The sequence below is a fragment of the Symphalangus syndactylus genome, chromosome 1 (genome assembly GCF_028878055.3).
Source record: "Symphalangus syndactylus isolate Jambi chromosome 1, NHGRI_mSymSyn1-v2.1_pri, whole genome shotgun sequence".
Taxonomy (NCBI): domain Eukaryota; kingdom Metazoa; phylum Chordata; class Mammalia; order Primates; family Hylobatidae; genus Symphalangus; species Symphalangus syndactylus.
Window position 1 is genome coordinate 103,255,924 of NC_072423.2, and position 19,919 is coordinate 103,275,842.

At 41.5% G+C, this 19,919-nt stretch overlaps 1 protein-coding gene, 1 long non-coding RNA gene and 1 other non-coding gene across 3 annotated transcripts in view; all 3 read right to left on the reverse strand.

Moving 5' to 3' along the window:
- PDE12 (phosphodiesterase 12) overlaps positions 1–19,919 on the reverse strand; it is a 96,402-nt gene that overhangs the window by 34,780 nt on the left and 41,703 nt on the right. The gene's annotated exons all lie outside the window — the stretch shown is intronic.
- Positions 1–19,919, reverse strand: part of LOC129479794 (uncharacterized) — a 32,575-nt gene that overhangs the window by 7,907 nt on the left and 4,749 nt on the right. The gene's annotated exons all lie outside the window — the stretch shown is intronic.
- Positions 2,669–2,794, reverse strand: LOC129461634 (U6atac minor spliceosomal RNA). The gene has a single exon (XR_008650631.1). It is a non-coding gene; the product is annotated as a U6atac minor spliceosomal RNA (small nuclear RNA).

Sequence of the window (19,919 nt, forward strand, 5' to 3'; positions counted from 1 at the left end):
ATGTTCTTTTTGTTTGTTTGTTTTTGTTCTGTTTTGTTTTGGTTTGGTTTTTGAGACAGAGTCTCACTCTGTTGCCCAGGCTGGAATACAGTGGCACTATCTTGGCTCACTGCAACCTCCACCTCCCAGGTTCAAGTGATTCTCCTGCCTCAGCCTCCCGAGTAGCTAGGATTACAGACACCTGCCAGCATGCCTGGCTAATTTTTGTATTTTTAGTAGAGATGGGGTTTCGCCACGTTGGCCAGGCTGGTCTTGGACTCTTGACCTTAAATGATCCACCCACCTTGGGCTCCCAAAGTGCTGGGATTACAGGCGTGAGCCACTGAGCCCAGCCAGAGCTCTCCATGTGTTCTTGATACGAGTTCTTTTTCAGATACATGCATTGCAAAGATCCCCCCACCCCTAGTTTATGGACTTTTTTTTTCATTTTTTAAAGTGTCTTTTGAAAAGCAGTTTTTAATTTTGATTTAGTTCTACTTATGAATTTGTTCTTTTAAGTGTTGTATTCTTACCCAAGGTCACAAAGACCTATGTTTTCTTCTATTGTTTTTATTTTATTTTATTTTTTTGAGACAGACTCTTGCTCTGTCACCCAGGCTGGAGTGCAACGGTGCAATCTCAGCTCACTGCAACTGGGTTCAAGCAATTCTCCTCCCTCCGCCTCCCCAGTAGCTGGGACTACAGGCATGCACCACCACGCCTGGCTAATTTTTGTATTTTTAGAAGAGATGGGGTTTCACCATATTGGCCAGGCTGGTCTCCAACTCCTGACCTCAAGTGATCCACCTGCCTCAGCCTCTCAAAGTGCTCGGATTACAGGTGTTCGCCAACGCGCTCAGCCTCTTCTAGCAGTTTTACAGTTCTACGTTTTGCATTTAGGTTTATAACTATTTGGAACTAGTTTTAGTGTGTACGTGAAGTATGGATTTAAGGATTTTTTGTTTGTTTTTTTGCATATGAATATCCAATTGTCCCAGCACCATTTGTTGAAAGGTTATTATTATTATTTCCAAAAATCAGTTGCATTGGCTTTGTTGTACCTTTGTCGGAATTCAGTTGTCCATATATATATGTGGGTTTATTTTTACACTTCCTATTCTATGCCACTGGTGTATATGTCTATCTTTATGCCAATACCACATTGCTTGATTACTGTAGCTTTATTGTTGAAACTGAGTGGTGCTGGCCCTCCAGTTTGTGTCCTTTTTAAAGGCTGTTTTGCTTACTTAATTACTTTACATTTGCATACAAATTCTAGAATCAGCTTATGAATTTCTACACAAATTCCTGCTGGGATTTTGATTGGGATTGCATTGAATTTATAGATACATTTGAGGGAGAATTGAGTAATTTCAAGTCTTCTGAACCATGAACAAAGTGTATGTATGTTTGTTTTCCATTTATGTATGTTTTAATTTCTCTCAGCAATATTTTGTAATTATCAACACGTCTTTCATATCTTCTGTCAGATTTATCTCTAAGCGTATCATATTTTTGATGTTGCAAATGATATTTTTAAAAAATTTAAATTTACAATTTTTCAAAAATTTAGTTCAAAATACTAGTACTGTCCATATAGTTTTTATATATTGATCTTGTATCCTACAATCTTGCTATACTCATTTATTTTAGTAGCCTTTTTTGAAGATTCCATCAGATTTTTTACATAGAAGTCTATGCCATCTGTGAATAAAGACTGTTTTACTTCTTCTTTCCAATCTGGATGGCCTTTATTTTTCTTTGATTGCACTGGCTAGAATCCCCAATGCAATGTTGAATAGCATTGGTAAGAGCAGACATACTCATTTTTTAAAAAATTTTCTTTTTTCAAACCATTTTTTTTTTTTTTTTTTTTGGAGAGGGTATTCTGCCATGTTGCTGAGGGTGCTCTCAAACTCCTGGACTCAAATGATCCTCCTGCCTCAGCCTCCTGAGTAGTTGGGATTACAGACATGTACCACTTTGTCCAGCTCCTTGTTTCTGATCTTAAAAGAAAAGCATTCAATTTTTCTTTCTGTTTTCTTGAGATGGAGTCCTGCTCTGTCACCAGGCTGGAGTGCAGTGGCACGACCTCAGCTCACTGCAACCTCCATCTCCCAAGTTCAAGTGATTCTCCTGCCTCAGCCTCCCGAGTAGCTGGCATTACAGGCACCCGCCACTGCACCCGGCTAATTTTTGTATTTTCAGTTGAGACGGGGTTTTACCATCTTGGCCAGGCTGGTCTCAAACTCCTGATCTCGTGATCCATCTGCCTCAGCTTCCCAAAGTGCTAGGATTACAGGCGTGACGGTGCCCGGCCTCAATTTTTCATCACTAATTATGATACTAGCTGTAGGTTTTTTATAGATGTTCTTTTTAAAATTTTTTATTTGATTGATTGATTGATTTTTTGGGACAGAGTCTTGCTCTGTTGCCCAGGCTGGAGTGCAGTGGTGTAATCTTGGCTCACTGCAACCTCTGCCTCCCGGGTTCAAGTGATTGTCCTGCCTCAGCCTCCTGAGTAGCTGGGAGTACAGGCCCACCACCACGCCCGGCTAATTTTTGTATTTTAGTAGAGATGGGGTTTCACCATGTTTGCTAGGATGGTCTCCATCTCCTGACCTCATGATCCACCTACCATGGCTTCCAAAATGCTGGGATTACAGGCGTGAGCCACCGCACCCAGCAAAAATAACGATGGTTAGACGCTACGAAGTAGGTGGCAATGCCTTAACCATATGCATGTTGTCAGGCCTGAGGGCCTCTTCCATCCTTGCCAAGGGAAGTGCTAACTTTCTCTCCTTTCATACAACACGGAGATGTTCTTTATCAAGTTGATGAAGTCCCTTTCTGTTTCTAGTTTGCCTGAGAGGTGTTTTTTTTTTTTTTTTTTTTTTTCCAGATGAAGTCTTGCTCTGTTGCCCAGGCTGGAGTGCAGTGGCATGATCTTGGCTCACTGCAACCTCTTGTCTCCTGGGTCCTCCTGAGTAGCTGGGACTACAGGCACCTGCCACCACACCCGGCTAATTTTTTGTATTTTTAGAAGAGACGGGGTTTCGCCGTGTTAGCCAGATGGTCTCAATCTCTTGACCTCGTGATCCGCCCACCTTGGCCTCTCAAAGTGCTGGGATTACAGGCGTGAGCCACCGCACCCGTCCTGCCTGAGAGTTTTTATCAATAATAGGCTACATATAAAGTATTTGACAAATGTATTTAATTTGTTAAATGTATTTATCAAATAATTTAATTTGTTAAATGTATTTATCAAATAATTTAATTTGTTAAATGTATTTATCAAATAATTTAATTTGTTAAATGTATTTATCAAATAATTTAATTTGTTAAATGTATTTAACAAGTGTGTATATTAATGCGCATTTAACAAATATATTTGACAAACACATTTGTTGGCCGGGTGGAGTGGCTTACACCTGTAATCCCAGCACTTTGGGAGGCTGAGGCAAGCAGATCACTTGAGCCCAGGAGTTTGAGACTAGCCTGGGCAACATGGTGAAACCCTGTCTCTACTAAAAATACAAAATTAGCCAGACATGGTGGTGCATGCCTGTAATCCCAGCTACTCAGGAGACCGAGGCAGGAGAATCGTTTGAACCTGGGAGGCGGAGGTTGCGGTGAGCTGAGATCGCGCCATTGCACTCCAGCCTGGGCAAGAAGAGCGAAACTCCGTCTCAAAAAAACCAAAAACAAAAACAAACTAAAATTAAGCAGATCATGGTAGTTCATGCCTGTAGTCCCAGCTACTTGGGAGACTAAGATGGGAGGATTGATTGAGCCTGGGAGGTTGAGGCTGCAGCGAGCCATCACCATACCATGCACTCAAGCCTAGGCAACAGAGTGAGACCCTGTCTCAAAAAACAAACAAACAAACAAAATCTACCATAAAACAAATGCATTTGTATCTGCTTCTATCGAGATGAGTGTATAGCCTTTTTAATTTGTAAATATGATTGATTTATGTTAAACCAACTCTATTCCTGTTATTAACCTCATTTATCAAATCAATAGAATTTCTTTAAGATTCAGAGAGGATATGTGCAGGTTTGTTACATGGATATATTGTGTGATGCTGAGATTTGGGCTTCTAAGGATCCCGTCGCTGAAGTAGTGGACATAGTACCTTATAAGTATTTTTTCAACTGTTGCCTCCCTCCCTTCCTCCTCACTTTTGGAATCTCCAGTGTTCATTTTTCCCATCTTTGTGTCTGTGTGTACCCAGTGTTTACTTCCTACTTATAGGTGAGAACTTATAGTATTTGGTTTTCTGTTTCTGCATTAATTTGCTTAGGATAATGGCCTCCAGCTGCATCCACCTTGTTGCAAAGGACTCGATTTTGTTCTTTTTATGGGTATATAGTATTCCTTGGTGTATATGTACCACATTTTCTTTATCCAATCCACTATGGTTTTTTTTCTTTTTTTTTTTTTTTTTAAAGCAGCGTCTCACTCACTCTGTTGCCCAGGCTAGAGTGTGGTGGCACGATCTTGGCTCACTGCAGCCTTGACCTCCCAGGCTCAAGGGGACCCCCACCTCAGCCTTCCTGGTAGCTGGGACCACAGGTGTGTGCCACTACACTTGGCTAATTAAAAAAAAAATTTTTTGTACAGATGAGCTTTCACAGTGTTGCCCAGGCTGGACTCAAACTCTTGGGCTCAAGTGATCCTCCCACCTTGGCCTCCCAAAGTGCTGGAATTACAGGTGTGAGCCACCGAGCCTGGCCCTATCCACTCTTGATGGGCACTGGGTGGATTCCATGTCTTTGCTATTGTGAATAGTGCTGCAATAAACACATGAGTGCAGGTATTTTTTTGGTAGAATGATTTATTTTCCTTTGAGTATATACCCTGCAATGGGATTGCTAGGTCAAATGATAGTTCTATTTTTACTACTTTTTATTAGACAGGGTCTTGCTTTGTCACCCAGGCTGGAGTGCAGTGGCTTGATCATAGCTCACTGCATCCTTGACCTCCTGGGCTTAAGCAATCCTCTAGCATCAGCCTCCAAGTAACTGGGACTACAGGCTTGTGTCACTACACCTGGCTAATTTTTAAATTTTTTGTAGCGATGAGGTCTCACTATGTTGCCCAGGCTGCTCTCGAACTCCTGAGCTCAAATGATCCTCCCACTTCAGCCTCCCAAAGAGCAAGGATCACAAACATGAGTCACTGTGCCTGGCCTAGAATATTTTTTATGATCTTTGCTAAATTTGTTTTTGAATTTTTACATCTATGTTCATGAGACATACTGGTTTGTCATTTTGTTTTGTTTTGTTTTGTTTTGTTTGGAGATGGAGTCTCGCTCTGTCACCCAGGCTGGAGTGCAGTGGTACGATCTTGACTCACTGCAACCTCCGCTTCCTGGGTTCAAGCAATTCTCCTGCCTCAGCCTCTTGAGTAGCTGGGACTACAGGCATGCACCATCATGCCCAGCTAATTTTTTGTATTTTAGTAGAGACGGAGTTTCACTGTGTTGCCCAGGCTGGTCTTGAACTCCTGAGCTCAGGCAATCTGCCTGCCTTAGCCTCCCAAAGTGCTAGGATTACAGGCATGAGCCACCACACCCAGCTGGTTTGTCATTTTTTTGGTAATGTCTCTGTCTGCTTTTGGTATCAGGCTTCACAGAATGAGTTGGAAGTTTGTGTCAAATTGGTATTATATCTTCCTTAAAGGTCTGGTAGAATTTAGCAGTTAAGCTATTTGGACCTAGAATTTTCTGTGGGATGGTGTTTAACTACATTTTTAATTTTTAAAATAGACACAAGGCTTAGGTAGTCTGTTTCTTCTCCTTCTCCTCTTCCTCTTCCTCCTCCTTCCTCCTCTTCCTCCTCCTTTCTTCTCCCTTCTTTCTCCTCCTCCTACTCTTCTTTCTCTTCCTTCTTTTCCTCCCTCCTCCTCCTCCTCCCCACTGCCTCCTCCTCCTCCTCCTTCTTTTCTTCTTCTTCCTTCTTCTTTTTTCTTTGAGACAAGGTCTCACTTTGTAGCCCAGGCTACTACAGTGGTGCAGTCATGTCTCACTGCAGCCTCTCTCTGCTGGGCTCAAGTGATTCTGCCACATCAGCCTCCTGAGTAGCTGGGAGTACAGCCGTACACCACCACACCTGGCTAATTTTTTGCATTTTTTGTAGAGATGAGGTTTTGCCATGTTGCCCAGGCTGCTCTCCAACTACTGGGCTCAAGTGATCCTCCTGCCTTGGCCTCTCAAAGTACTAGGATTACAGGCATGAGCAGCACGCCTGGCCTGTTTATTTAAAGTGAGCTTTGGTAGTTTGTCTTTGAAGAAATTTGTCCATTTCATCTAAGTTGTCAAATTTATGGACATGAAATTATTCCCTCATTATCCTTTTAATATCTGTAGACCCTATCGTGATGTAACCTCTCATTCCTGATATTAGAGGCTTATCCATTTTACTGATCTCAAATAACCATGTTTTGATTATATTTATTGTATTTATTGATTTTCTGTATTTTTTTTTCTTGAGATAGAGTCTCACTCTGTCATCCAGACTGGGGTACAGTAGCATGATCTTGGGTCACTGCAACCTCCGTCTCCCGGGTTCAAGCAATTCTCCTGCCTCAGCCTCCTGGGTTGCCGAGATTACAGGAGCACGACTCCATGCCTAACTAACCTTTAAGTTTTTAGTAGAGACGAGGTTTCACCATGTTGGCCAGGCTGGTCTCAAACTCCTGACCTCAAATAATCCGCCTGCCTCGGCCTCCCAAGGTGCTGGCTCACACCTGGCCTATATTTTTCTTTCAATTTCACAGACTTCTGCTTTAGTCTTTCTTTTGTTTACTTTGGTTTTAATTTTCTCTCTTTTTTTAGTTACTCAAGGTAGAAGTTGAAGTTGTTGACATGAGACCATCTTCTTTTCTAATATAAGCTTTTAGTGCTATAAACTTCCCCCTAAGTACTGCTTTAGTGTCATCACACAAATTATAGTAGATTCTGTATTTATTTTCATTCAATTCAAAATACCTTATAATTTCTTTTTCCATGTGTACATATTGTTCAGCTCATACTTATAAGTGAGCTCATTAGTATTAACTTTCTGTTTGAGTTATTTCATTTAAGATAATGGCTTCCAGTTCTTTTTCCTAGCACTTTGGGAGGCCGAGGGGGGCGAACTGCCTGAGCTCAGGACTTCGAGACCAGCCTGGACAACATGGTGAAACCCCGTCTCTACTAAAATACAAAAAATTAGCCAGGTGCAGTGGCGGGTGCCTGTAGTCCCAAGATTACAGGTGGAGCCACTGCCTGGCCATAAAAAAACTTTTTTTTTTTTTTTGAGACAGAGTCTCGCTCTGTCGCCCGGGCTGGAGTGCAGTGGCGCAATCTCGGCTCACTGCAAGCTCCGCCTCTTTTTTTTTTTTTTTGAGACACAGTCTCACTCTGTCACCCAGGCTAGAATGCAGTGGCACGATCTCGGCTCACTGCAACATCTGCCGCCCGGGTTCAAGCGATTCTCCTGCCTCAGCCTCCCAAGTAGCTGGTATTACAAGTGCCTGCCACCATGCCCGGCTAATTTTTGTATTTTTCAGAGACGGGTTTTCATCATCTTGGTCAGGCTGGTCTTGAACTCCTGACCTTTGTATTTTTAGAAAAGATTACACCCGCCTCCGCCTCCCTCTACTAAAAAATACCAAAAAATTTAGCCGGGCGTGTTGGCAGGCGCCTGTAGTCCCAGCTACTTGGGAGGCTGAGGTGGGAGAATGGCGTGAACTCAGGAGGTGGAGCTTGCAGTGAGCCGAGATTGCGCCACTGCACTCCAGTCTGGACGACAGAGCGAGACTCTCAAAAAAAAAAAAAAAAAAAAAAGGACTGCAGGTGTGAGCCACCGTGTCCGGCAGGTGTCTTTTTTATATAATGACTTCTTGATCCAAGAGTTATTTAGAAGGGTGTTACTTTCCAAATATTTGGAGATTTCTCCTTCAAAATTTTTTTTCTAAAAACACAAACTAAAGCAGCAGATTTTCCAAAAATCTTTTTGTTATTGACTTCTAATTTAATTTCAATGTGGTCTGTGAACATACTTGGTATGACTTGAATCCTTTCCCATTTAAGATTTGTTTTATGGCCCAGAATATAGTTTATCTTGGTAAATGTTCTGGGTACACACTTGAGAACAATGTGTATTTTGCTGTTGTTGGGTGGAGTGTTTTATAAATGTCAGTTAGGTCAGGTTGGCTGATAGTATTGTTCATGTCAGATTTTCTGCCTGTTTGTTGTATATATGAGAGGGCTATTGAAATCTCTTGACTATAATAACTGTGGATTCATGTATTCTTTGGTCTAAAATCTACTTTATCTGATATTAGTAGAATTATCCTGGCTTTCTTTTCACTAGTGTTAGCAGAGTATATCTTTTCCATAATTACACTCTTAACCTATTTGTGTCTTCATATTTCTTTTTTTTTTTTTTTTTTGAGATGGAGTCTCGCTCTGTCATCCAGGCTGGAGTGCAGTGGTGTGATCTCGGCTCACTGCAAGCTCCACCTCCCGGGTTCACGCCATTCTCCTGCCGCAGCCTCCCAAGTAGCTGGGACTACAGGTGCCTGCCACCATGCCTGGCTAATTTTTTTGTATTTTTAGTAGAGATGGGGTTTCACCGTGTTAGCCAGGATGGTCTTGATCTCCTGACCTCGTGATCCGCCCTCCTCGGCCTCCAAAAGTGCTGGGATTGCAGGCGTGAGCCACAGGCGTCTTTTAAAAGTTTTTCAGTCCAGGCGTGGTGGCTCACGCCTGTTATCCCCGCACTTTGGGAGGCTGAGGTGGATAGATCACAAGGTCAGGAGTTCAAGACCAGCTTGACCAAGATGGTGAAACCATCTCTACGAAAAATACAAAAATTACCCAGGTGCGGTGGCAGGTGCCTGTAATTGCAGCTACTTGAGAGGCTGAGGCAGGAGAATCACCTGAACCCAGGCGGCAGAGGTTGCAGTGAGCCGAGATCGCGACACTGCACTCTAGCCTGGGTGACAGAGTAAGACTGTCTCAAAAAAAAAAAAAAAAAAAAATTTTTTTTTTTTTTGGCCAGGCAGTGGCTCACGCCCGTAATTCTAGCACTTTGGGAGGCCGAGGCAGGCAAATTGACTGAGCTCAGGAGTTTGAGACCAGCCTGGGTAACACGGTGAAACACCATCTCTACTAAAATACGAAAAATTAGCCAGGCACGGTCACAGGCGCCTGTAGTCCCAGCTACTTGGGAGGCTGAGGCAGGAAAATTGCTTGAACCCGGGAGGTGGAGGTTGCAGTGAGCCGAGATCATGCCACTGTACTCCAGCCTGGGTGACAGAGCGAGACTCCGTCACCAAAAAAAGAAAAAAAAGTTTTTTGTATGTAGCCTATAGTTCATTCTTGCTTTTTTACTCAATGTTTGCCTTTTAAATTGGTATGTTTATTTCATTTCATTAACGTAATTATAGAGTTAGGATAGAGTCTATTATCTTGCTATTTGTTTTCTGTTTGTCTTATCTGGTCTTTATTCTCTTTCTTTTTCCTGGGTTCTTTCAAATTAATAGAATTTTTTTTTTTCTTTTTGAGGTGAACTCTCACTTTGTCACCAGGCTGAAGTGCAGTGGCGTAATATCAGCTCACTGCAACCTCCACTTTCCCGGTTCAAGTGATTCTCTTGCCTCAGCCTCCCGAGTAGCTGGGACTACAGGCGTGCACCACTGCACCCAGCTAATTTTTGTGTCTTTAGTAGACACAGGGTTTCACCATGTTGGTCAGGATGGTCTCAATCTCCTGGCTTTGTGATCCACACGCCTTGGCCTCCAAAAGTGTTGGGATTACAGGCATGAGCCACCGTAATGGAATATTTTTAATGGTTTCACTTTATCTCTGAGTGACTATTAAATATATATTCTTTTATTATTTTACTGGTTACTTTAAGGTATATTGTATACATCTTTTTTTATTATACTTTAAGTTCTAGGGTACATGTGCACAACGTGCAGGTTGGTTACATATGTATACATGTGCCATGTTGGTGTGCTGCACCCATTAACTCGTCATTTAGCATTAGGTATATCTCCTAATGCTATCCCCCCCCCTCCCCCCACCCCACAACAGGCCCCGGTGTGTGATGTTCCCCTTCCTGTGTCCAAGTGTTCTCATTGTTCAATTCCCACCTATGAGTGAGAACATGCGATGTTTGTTTTTTTTGTCCTTGTGATAGTTTGCTCAGAATGATGGTTTCCAGCTTCATCCATGCCCCCACAAAGGACGTGAACTCATTCTTTTTTATGGCTGCATAGCATTCCATGGAGTATATGTGCCACATTTTCTTAATCCAGTCTATCATTGATGGACATTTGGGTCGGTTCCAAGTCTTTGCTATTGTGAATAGTGCCATGATAAACATACGTGTGCATGTGGCTTTATAGCAGCATGATTTATAATCCTTTGGGTATATACCCAGTAATGGAATTGCTGGGTCAAATGGTATTTCTAGATCCTTGACAAAGAGCCACACTGTCTTCCACAATGGTTGAACTAATTTACACTCCCACCAACAGTGTAAAAGTGTTCCTATTTCTCCACATCCTCTCCAGCACCTGTTGTTTCCTGACTTTTTAATGATCACCATTCTAACTGGTGTGAGATGTTATCTCATTGTGGTTTTGATTTGCATTTCTCTGATGGCCAGTGATGATGAGCATTTTTTCATGTGTCTGTTGGCTGCATAAATGTCTTCTTTTGAGAAGTGTCTGTTCATATCCTTTGCCTACTTTTTGATGGGGTTGTTTTTTTCTTGTAAGTTTGTTTAAGTTCTTTGTAGATTCTGGATATTAGCCCTTTGTCAGATGAGTAGATTGCAAAAATTTTCTCCCATTCTGTAGGTTACCTGTTCACTCTGATGGTAGTTTCTTTTGCTGTGCAGAAGCTCTTTAGTTTAATTAGATCCCATTTGTCAATTTTGGCTTTTGTTGCCATTGCTTTTGGTGTTTTAGACATGAAGTCTTTGCCCATGCCTATGTCCTAAATGGTATTGCCTAGGTTTTCTTCTAGGGTTTTTATGGTTTTAGGTCTAACATTTAAATCTTTAATCCGTCTTGACTTAATTTTTGTATAAGGTGTAAGGAAGGGATCCAGTTTCAGCTTTCTACATATGGCTAGCCAGTTTTCCCAGCACCATTTATTAAATAGAGAATCGTTTCCCCATTTCTTGTTTTTGTCAGGTTTGTCAAAGATCAGATAGTTGTAGATGTGTGGTATTATTTCTGAGGGCTCTGTTCTTTTCCATTGGTCTATATCTCTGTTTTGGTACCAGTACCATGCTGTTTTGGTTACTGTAGCCTTGTAGTATAGTTTGAAGTCAGGTAGCATGATGCCTCCAGCTTTGTTCTTTTGGCTTAGGATTGTCTTGGCAATGTGGGCTCTTTTTTGGTTCCATATGAACCTTAATTTTTTCCAATTCTGTGAAGAAAGTCATTGGTAGCTTGATGGGGATGGCACTGAATCTATAAATTACCTTGGGCAGTATGGCCATTTTCATGATATTGATTCTTCCTATCCATGAGCATGGAATGTTCTTCCATTTGTTTGTGTCCTCTTTTATTTCCTTGAGCAGTGGTTTGTAGTTCTCTTTGAAGAGGTCCCTCACATCCCTTGTAAGTTGAATTCCTAGGTATTTTATTCTCTTTGAAGCAATTGTGAATGGGATTTCACTCATGATTTGGCTCTCTGTTTGTCTGTTATTGGTGTATAAGAATGTTTGTGATTTTTGCATATTGATTTTGTATCCTGAGACTTTGTTGCTTATCAGGTTAAGGAGATTTTGGGCTGAGATGATGGGGTTTTCTAAATATACAATCATGTCATCTGCAAACAGGTTGACTTCCTCTTTTCCTAACTGAATACCTTTCTTTCTCTTGCCTGATTGCCCTGGCCAGAACTTCCAACACTATGTTGAATAGGAGTGGTGAGAGAGGGCATCCCCATCTTGTGCCAGTTTTCAAAGGGAATGCTTCCAGTTTTTGCCCATTCAGTATGATATTGGCTGTGGGTTTCTCATAAATAGCTCTTATTATTTTGAGATACGCCCCATCAATACCTAATTTATTGAGAGTTTTTAGCATGAAGGGATGTTGAATTTTGTCGAAGGCCTTTTCTGCATCTATTGAGATAATCATGTGGTTTGTTTTTGGTTCTGTTTATATGCTGGATTATGTTTATTGATTTGCATATGTTGAACCAGCCTTGCATCCCAGGGATGAAGCCTACTTGATCATGATGGATAAGATTTTGGTGTGCTGCTGGATTTGGTTTGCCAGTATTTTATTGAGGATTTTTGCATCGATGTTCATCAGGGATACTGGTCTAAAATTCTTTTTTTGTTGTGTCTCTGCCAGGCTTTGGTATCAGGATGATGCTGGCCTCATAAAATGAGTTAGGGAGGATTCCCTCTTTTTCTATTGATTGGAATAGTTTCAGAAGGAATCATACCAGCTCTCCTTGTACCTCTGGTAGAATTTGGCTGTGAATCCATCTGGTCGTGGACTTTTTTTGGTTGGTAGACTATTAATTATTGCCTCAATTTCAGAGCCTGTTATTGGTCTATTCAGGGATTCAATTTCTTTCTGGTTTAGTCTTGGGAGGGTGTATGTGTCCAGGAATTTATCTATTTCTTCTAGATTTTCTAGTTTATTTGCATAGAGGTGTTTATAGTATTCTCTGATGGTAGTATTTCTGTGGGATTGGTGGTGATATCCCCTTTATCATTTTGTATTGTGTCTATTTGATTCTTCTCTCTTCTTTATTAGTCTTGCTAGCAGTCTATCAATTTTGTTATCTTTTAAAAAAACCAGCTCCTGGATTCATTGATTTTTTTGAAGGATTTTTTTGTGTCTCTATCTGCTTCAGTTCTGCTCTGATCTTAGTTATTTCTTGCCTTCTGCTAGCTTTTGAATGTGTTTGCTCTTCCTTCTCTAGTTCTGTCAATTGTGATGTTAGGGTGTCAATTTTAGATCTTTCCTGCTTTCTCTTGTGGGCATTTAGTGCTACAAATTTCCTTCTACACACTGCTTTAAATGTGTCCCAGAGATTCTGGTATGTTGTGTCTTTGTTCTCATTGGTTTCAAAGAACATCTTTATTTCTGCCTTCATTTCGTTATGTACCCAGTAGTCATTCAGGAGCAGGTTGTTCAGTTTCCATGTAGTTGAGCGGTTTTGAGTGAGTTTCTTAATCCAGAGTTCTAGTTTGATTGCACTGTGGTCTGAGAGAGTTTGTTATAATTTCTGTTCTTTTATATTTGCTGAGGAGTGCTTTACTTCCAACTATGTGTTCAATTTTGGAATAAGTGTGATGTGGTGCTGAGAAGAATGTATATTTTGTTGATTTGGGGTGGAGAGTTCTGTAGATGTCTATTAGGTCTGCTTGGTGCAGAGCTGAGTTCAATTCCTGGATATCCTTGTTAACTTTCTGTCTCGTTGATCCGTCTAATGTTGACAGTGGGGTGTTAAAGGCTCCCATTATTATTGTGTGGGAGTCTAAATCTCTTTGTAGGTCTCTAAGGACTTGCTTTATGAATCTGGGTGCTCCTGTATTGGGTGCATATATATTTAGGATAGTTAGCTCTTCTTGTTGAATTGATCCTTTTAGCATTATGTAATGGCCTTCTTTGTCTCTTTTGATCTTTGTTGGTTTAAAGTCTGTTTTATCAGCGACTAGGATTGCAGCCCCTGCCTTTTTGTTTTCCATTTGCTTGGCAGATCTTCCTCCATCCCTTTATTTTGAGCCTATGTGTGTCTCTGCACATGAGATGAGTCTCCTGAATACAGCACAGTGATGGGTCTTGACTCTTTGTGCAATTTGCTAGTCTGTCTTTTAATAGGAGCATTTAGCCCATTTACATTTAAGGTTAATATTGTTATGTGTGAATTTGATCCTGTCATTATGATGTTAGCTGGTTATTTTGCTCATTAGTTGATGCAGTTTATTCCTAGCCTGGATGGTCTTTACAATTTGGCATGTTTTTGCAGTGGCTGGTACTGGCTGTTCCTTTCCATGTTTAGTGCTTCCTTCAGGAGCTCTTTTAGGGCAGGCCTGGTGGTGACAAAATCTCTCAGCATTTGCTTGTCTGTAAAGGATTTTATTTCTCCTTTGCTTATGAAGCTTAGTTTCGCTGGATATGAAATTCTGGGTTGAAAATTCTTTTCTTTGAGAATATTGAATATTGGCCCCCACTCTCTTCTGGCTTGTAGAGTTTCTGGCAAGAGATGAGCTGTTAGTCTGATAGGCTTCCCTTTGTGGGTAACCCGACCTTTCTCTCTGGCTGCCCTTAACATTTTTTCCTTCATTTCAACTTTGGTGAATCTGACAATTATGTGTCTTGGAGTTGGCTCTTCTCGAGGAGTATCTTTGGGTGGTTCTCTGTACTTCCTGAATTTTAATGTTGGCCTGCCTTGCTAGATTGGGGAAGTTCTCCTGGATAATATCCTTTAGAGTGTTTTCCAACTTGGTTTCATTCTCCCCATCGCTTTCAGGTACACCAATCAGACGTAGATTTGGTCTTTTCACATAGTCCCATATTTCTTGGAGGCTTTGTTCATTTCTTTTTACTCTTTTCTCTAAACTTCTCACTTCATTTCATTCATTTGATCTTCAATCACTGATACCCTTTCTTCCAGTTGATCAAATCAGCTACTGAAGCTTGTGCATTCATCATGTAGTTCTCGTGCTATGGTTTTCAGCTCCATCAGGTCATTTAAGGACTTCTCTACACTGGTTATTCTAGTTAGCCATTCGTCTAATCTTTTTCAAGGTTTTTTACTTCTTTGTGTGGGCTCCAACTTCCTCCTTTAGCTTGGAGAAGTTTGATCATCTGAAGCCTTCTTCTCTCAACTCAACAAAGTCATTCTCTGTCCACCTTTGTTCTGTTGCTGGTGAGGAGCTGTGTTCCTTTGGAGGGGGAGAGGCACTCTGATTTTTAGAATTTTCAGCTTTTCTGATGTGTATTTTCCCCATCTTTGTGGTTTTATCTACCTTTGGTCTTTGATGATGGTGACGTACAGATGGGGTTTTGACGTGAATGTCCTTTCTGTTAGTTTTCCTTCTAACAGTCAGGACCCTCAGCTGCAGGTCTGCTGGAGTTTGCTGGAGGTCCACTCCAGACGCTGTTTGCCTGGGTATCAGCAGCAGAGGCTGCAGAACCGTGAATATTGCTAAACAGCAAATGTTGTTGCCTGATCGTTCCTCCAGAAGCTTTGTCTCAGAGGGGTACCCGGCCATGTGGGGTGTTGGTCTGCCCCTACTGGGGGGTGCCTCCCAGTTAGGCTACTCGGGGGTCAGGGACCCACTTGAGGCAGTCTGTCCATCCTCAGATCTCAAACTCCATGCTGGGAGAACTACTACTCACTTCAAAGCTCAGTTGGAAATGCAGAAATCACCTGTCTTCTGAGTCACTTGCACTGGGAGCTGTAGACTGGAGCTGTTCCTATTTGGCCATCTCGGAACCGCCCTGCTATTATATACATCTTTAATTTACTAGTCTACCTTCAGTGATATACCACTTCGTGTATAGAATAGGAACCTTACAATAATGTGTTTCCATTTTTTTCTTCCAGTCTTTATATTATTGTTCATAAATTTATATGTTATAAATCTCACAGTATGTTATTTTTGCTTAAACAGTTATCTTTTTTTGAAAAAAGTTTTAAATTAAAAAGTTTACGGCCAGGCGTGGTGGCTCACGCTTGTAATCCCAGCACTCTGGGAGGCCGAGGTGGGCGGATCACGAGGTCAGGAGATCGAGACCACGGTGAAACCCCGTCTCTACTAAAAAAAAAAAAATACAAAAAATTAGCCGGGCGTGGTGGCGGGCGCCTGTAGTCCCAGCTACTTGGAGAGGCTGAGGCAGGAGAATGGCGTGAACCCGGGAGGCGGAGCTTGCAGTGAGCCGAGATTACGCCACTGCACTCCAGCCTGGGCGACAGAGTGAGACTCCATCTCAAATAAAAAAAAAAAAAAAGTTTACATATACACTACTATACTTAATCTTTTCCCATGCTATTTATTTGGGTAGATCCATATGGTATCATTTTTCTTTTGCCTGAAAAACTGCCTTTAACATTTCTGGTAGTATAGGTTTACTGTCAAGGAATTCTTTCAACTTTTGCATGTCTGAAAGCATCTTTATTTTTCCTTCTTTTTATAAGATATTTTTGCTGAACATAGATTTCTAGGCTGACCTTTTTTACTTTCACTATTTTAAGATGTTACTCCACTTCTTGTCTGCAATGTTTCCAGTGAGAAATCTGATGTCACCCTTATCTTTGTTCTTATATGGTTCCTAAGTCTCTTTCTCTGACTGCTTTTAAGATTTCCTCTTTATCACTGGTTTCAACTTATTTGATAGCAATATACTTTGATATAATTTTCTCCATGTTTCTTGTGCTTGTAGTAAAGCATCTATACCTGTGGCTTAACCAAATTTGGGAAAATGCGGGTCATTGGTCATTATTTCTTTTTCTTTTTTTTTTTTGAGATGGAGTCTCGCTCTTTCACCCAGGCTGGAGTGCAGTGGCGTGATCTCGGCTCACTGCAGGCTCCGCCCCCCAGGGTTCACACCATTCTCCTGCCTCAGCCTCCCGCGTAGCTGGGACTACAGGCGCCTGCCACCTCGCCCGGCTAATTTTTTGTATTTTTAGTAGAGACGGGGTTTCACCGTGTTAGCCAGGATGGTCTCGATCTCCTGACCTCGTGATCCACCCGCCTCGGCCTCCCAAAGTGCTGGGATTACAGGCGTGAGCCACCACGCCCGGCCTGGTCATTATTTCTTAACATATTTTTTTCTGTCCCTCTTCCCTTCTTTTAGGGACTTCAGTTACCCATGTATTAGGCTACCTGAGGCTATTTCATAGCTCACTAATGCTCTTCATTTTTTCTTTTTGACTCTTTTCTGTTTCATTTTGAATAGTTCCTATTTCTATGAGTTTAAGTTTATTAATCTTTTCTTCTGTATAATTTAATCTACTATTAATTCCATCTAGTGTACTTTTCATCTCATTGTGGTTTTTACTTCTAGATGCTCAAGTCTTTTAAAAATATCTTACATGTCTTTACTTATTTAAAATAACATCTCTGTCAGTTCTGTGTTGGTTTCAATTGATCAGTTACTCCCATGATGGTCATGTATTCTTCCTCTTTGCATGCCCAATAATTTTGGATTAAATGCCAGAATTTTACCTTGTTCGATATTGTGTGTTTTCGTTTTACTTTAAATCCTTGTGAGGTTTGTTCTAGGATGTAATTAAATGACTCAGAAATAATTTGATCTTTTCAGGTTTTTTGTGATTTTTTAGGTAGGTCCAGAGTAGTGCTCAATCTAGAATTAATTATTCTTCATCAGTGAGGCAAGACCTTTTTGAGTACTCTACCCACTGTCCCACAGGTTATGAGTTTTTTTCAATCTGGCTGATAGAACCAGGCATTGTTCCCAACAAACCCTGGGCAATGTTTCCTCTAAACTTATCTGTTGATTTTCCCCTTGGTTTTGGGTAGTTTGCTCAGATTCATGTGCTAATAATTACTCTGCTGAATATTCTAAGGAAACTTCTGCAGATCTCCCTCTTTCTGTGCTGCTCTCTCCTCTCTGGAATTCTGTCCTAAGGTTTGGTTTTCCTAGACTCTTGGCTCAAAGAGTCCACCATGCTAACTCTGTTCCCTGTTTCTGTGCTGCAACTTGGACACATTCCCAAGGCAATAAACTGGGGCAATCTCCCAGCTCCCTGCATTTGTGCCCTCTCTTTTAGGAATCATTGTCCTTTGATGCCTGGTGTCCAGTGTCTTCAAAAACCATTATTTCATATTTGCTGCCTAGTTTGTTTCTGTTTATTTTAGGTGAGTGGGTAAATCTGGTTTTTGTTACTTGATCTTGGCTATAAGTGAGAGTCCCAGCAATTTAGTTAGTTATTTTGTTTTAAAAGATGGAGTCTTGGCTGGCATGGTGGCTCACACCTTTAATCACAATACTTCGGGAGGCTAAGGTGGGAGGATTGCTTGAAGCCAGGGGTTCAAGACCAGCCTAGGCAACAAAGCAAGACCCTATCTCTAAAAAAATTTTAAAAATTTGCCAGGCATGGGGGCACATGCTTATAGTCCAAGCTGCTCAGGAGATTAAGGGAAGAGGATCACTTGAGCCCAAGAGCTCGAGGTTGCAGTGAGCCATGATCATACCACTGCATTCCAGCCTGGGTAACAGAGTGAGACTGTCTCAAAAAAAAAGAAAAAAAGAAAAGAAAAGAAAGAAAGAAAAAGAAAGACACGAGACAGGAGGTCTTGCTTTGTTGTCCAGGCTAGACTCTAACTCCTAGGCTCCAATGAGCCTCCTAAGTAGCTGGGACTACAAGTGTGGGCCACCATGCCCAGCTTTTAGCATTCCAGTTTGAACAAACCCTCAGGCTTAAGTTTGAGAGTTCTGTTAAAATTTGAGAACTATACAGATACATGAATTTAACATTAGATGATTATTTCATTAACACTATCAACCACCATTTACCATGAAGACAGTATAACATGAATCAGTAAATCTAATTTTTAGAGGAAAAAAATTTGTAGATTAATTCTCGTTTCTATGTTTTGTAGCTTGGAAGATATTTAAGTAATTGTGATACACTAAAAAAAATTTCTGCTGGGTGTGGTGGCTCATGCCTGTATCCCGGCACTTTGGGAGGCCAAGGTGGGTGGATCACGAGGTCAGGAGTTCAAGACCAGCCTGGCCAATATGGTGAAACCCTGTCTCTACTAAAAATACAAAAATTAGCCAGGCGTCATGGCAGGTGCCTATAATCTCAGGTACTTGGGAGGCTGAGGCAGAGAACTGCTTGAACCTGGGAGGCAGAGGCTGCAGTAAGCCGAGGTCGTGCCACTGCATTCTAGCCTGGGCAACTGAGTGAGACTCCATCTCAAAAAAAAAAAAAATTCTGGGCTGGGTGCAGTGGCTCACGCCTGTAATCCCAGCACTTTGGGAGGCTGAGGTGGGCGGATCACCTGAAGTCAGGAATTTGAGACCAGCCTGACCAACATGGAGAAACCCCATCTCTACTAAAAATACAAAATTAGCCAGGTAGGGTGGTGCATGCCTGTAATCTCAGCTAGAGAGGCTGAGGCAGGAGAATCACTTGAAACCGGGAGGCGGGGGTGTTGGTGAGCTGAGATTGCGCCATTGCACTCCAGCCTGGGCAACAAGAGCAAAACTTCCTCTGAAAAAAAAAAAAAAAAAAAAAAAAAAATTTCTGGCCGGCTCTGGTGGCTCAGGCTTATAATCCCAGCACAGATCACTTGAGACCAGGAGTTTGAGACCAGCCTAGCCAACAAGTGAAACCCTGTCTCTACTAAAAATACAAAAATTAGCCAGGCATGGTGGCTCATGCCTGTAGTCTCAGCTACTCTTGAGGCTGAGGCACAAGAATCACTTGAACCTGGGAGGGAGAGGTTGTAGTCAGCCAAGTTCATGCCACTGCACTCCAGCCTGGTGACAGAACAAGACTCTGTCTTAAAAAAATAAAATAAAAATAAAAAATAAACATGAAAATATTTGTAAAGTCAGGAAGGATGGAGATTTGGGCAAGGGGAGGAAGATTTTGTGAAATAACCTTATTAATGTTGCAGTGGTACCTGGTAAATAGTCTTGGATATTTAGCTTTAAGCTACCTAATTTCTTTAATTGTGAGGAGAGCTTGAGTTGTTGAGAGGTAATAGGGTGGGCCAAACAATCCAAACACTCAGAATTCACATACCAATCCCCTTCTGGAAGGGAAAGTGGGTGGACAAGACTCTGTAGAAGCACAGATATTCTTGTACTGTGCAGATAAATAACAATGTTTAGAGAATGTGATCTTTAAACAAGAGCAGTGGTGAATTACACCAGATGAGATCAAAGTAGAGTTTACAAAGTTTAGGAGGAAATGGCAAAAATTA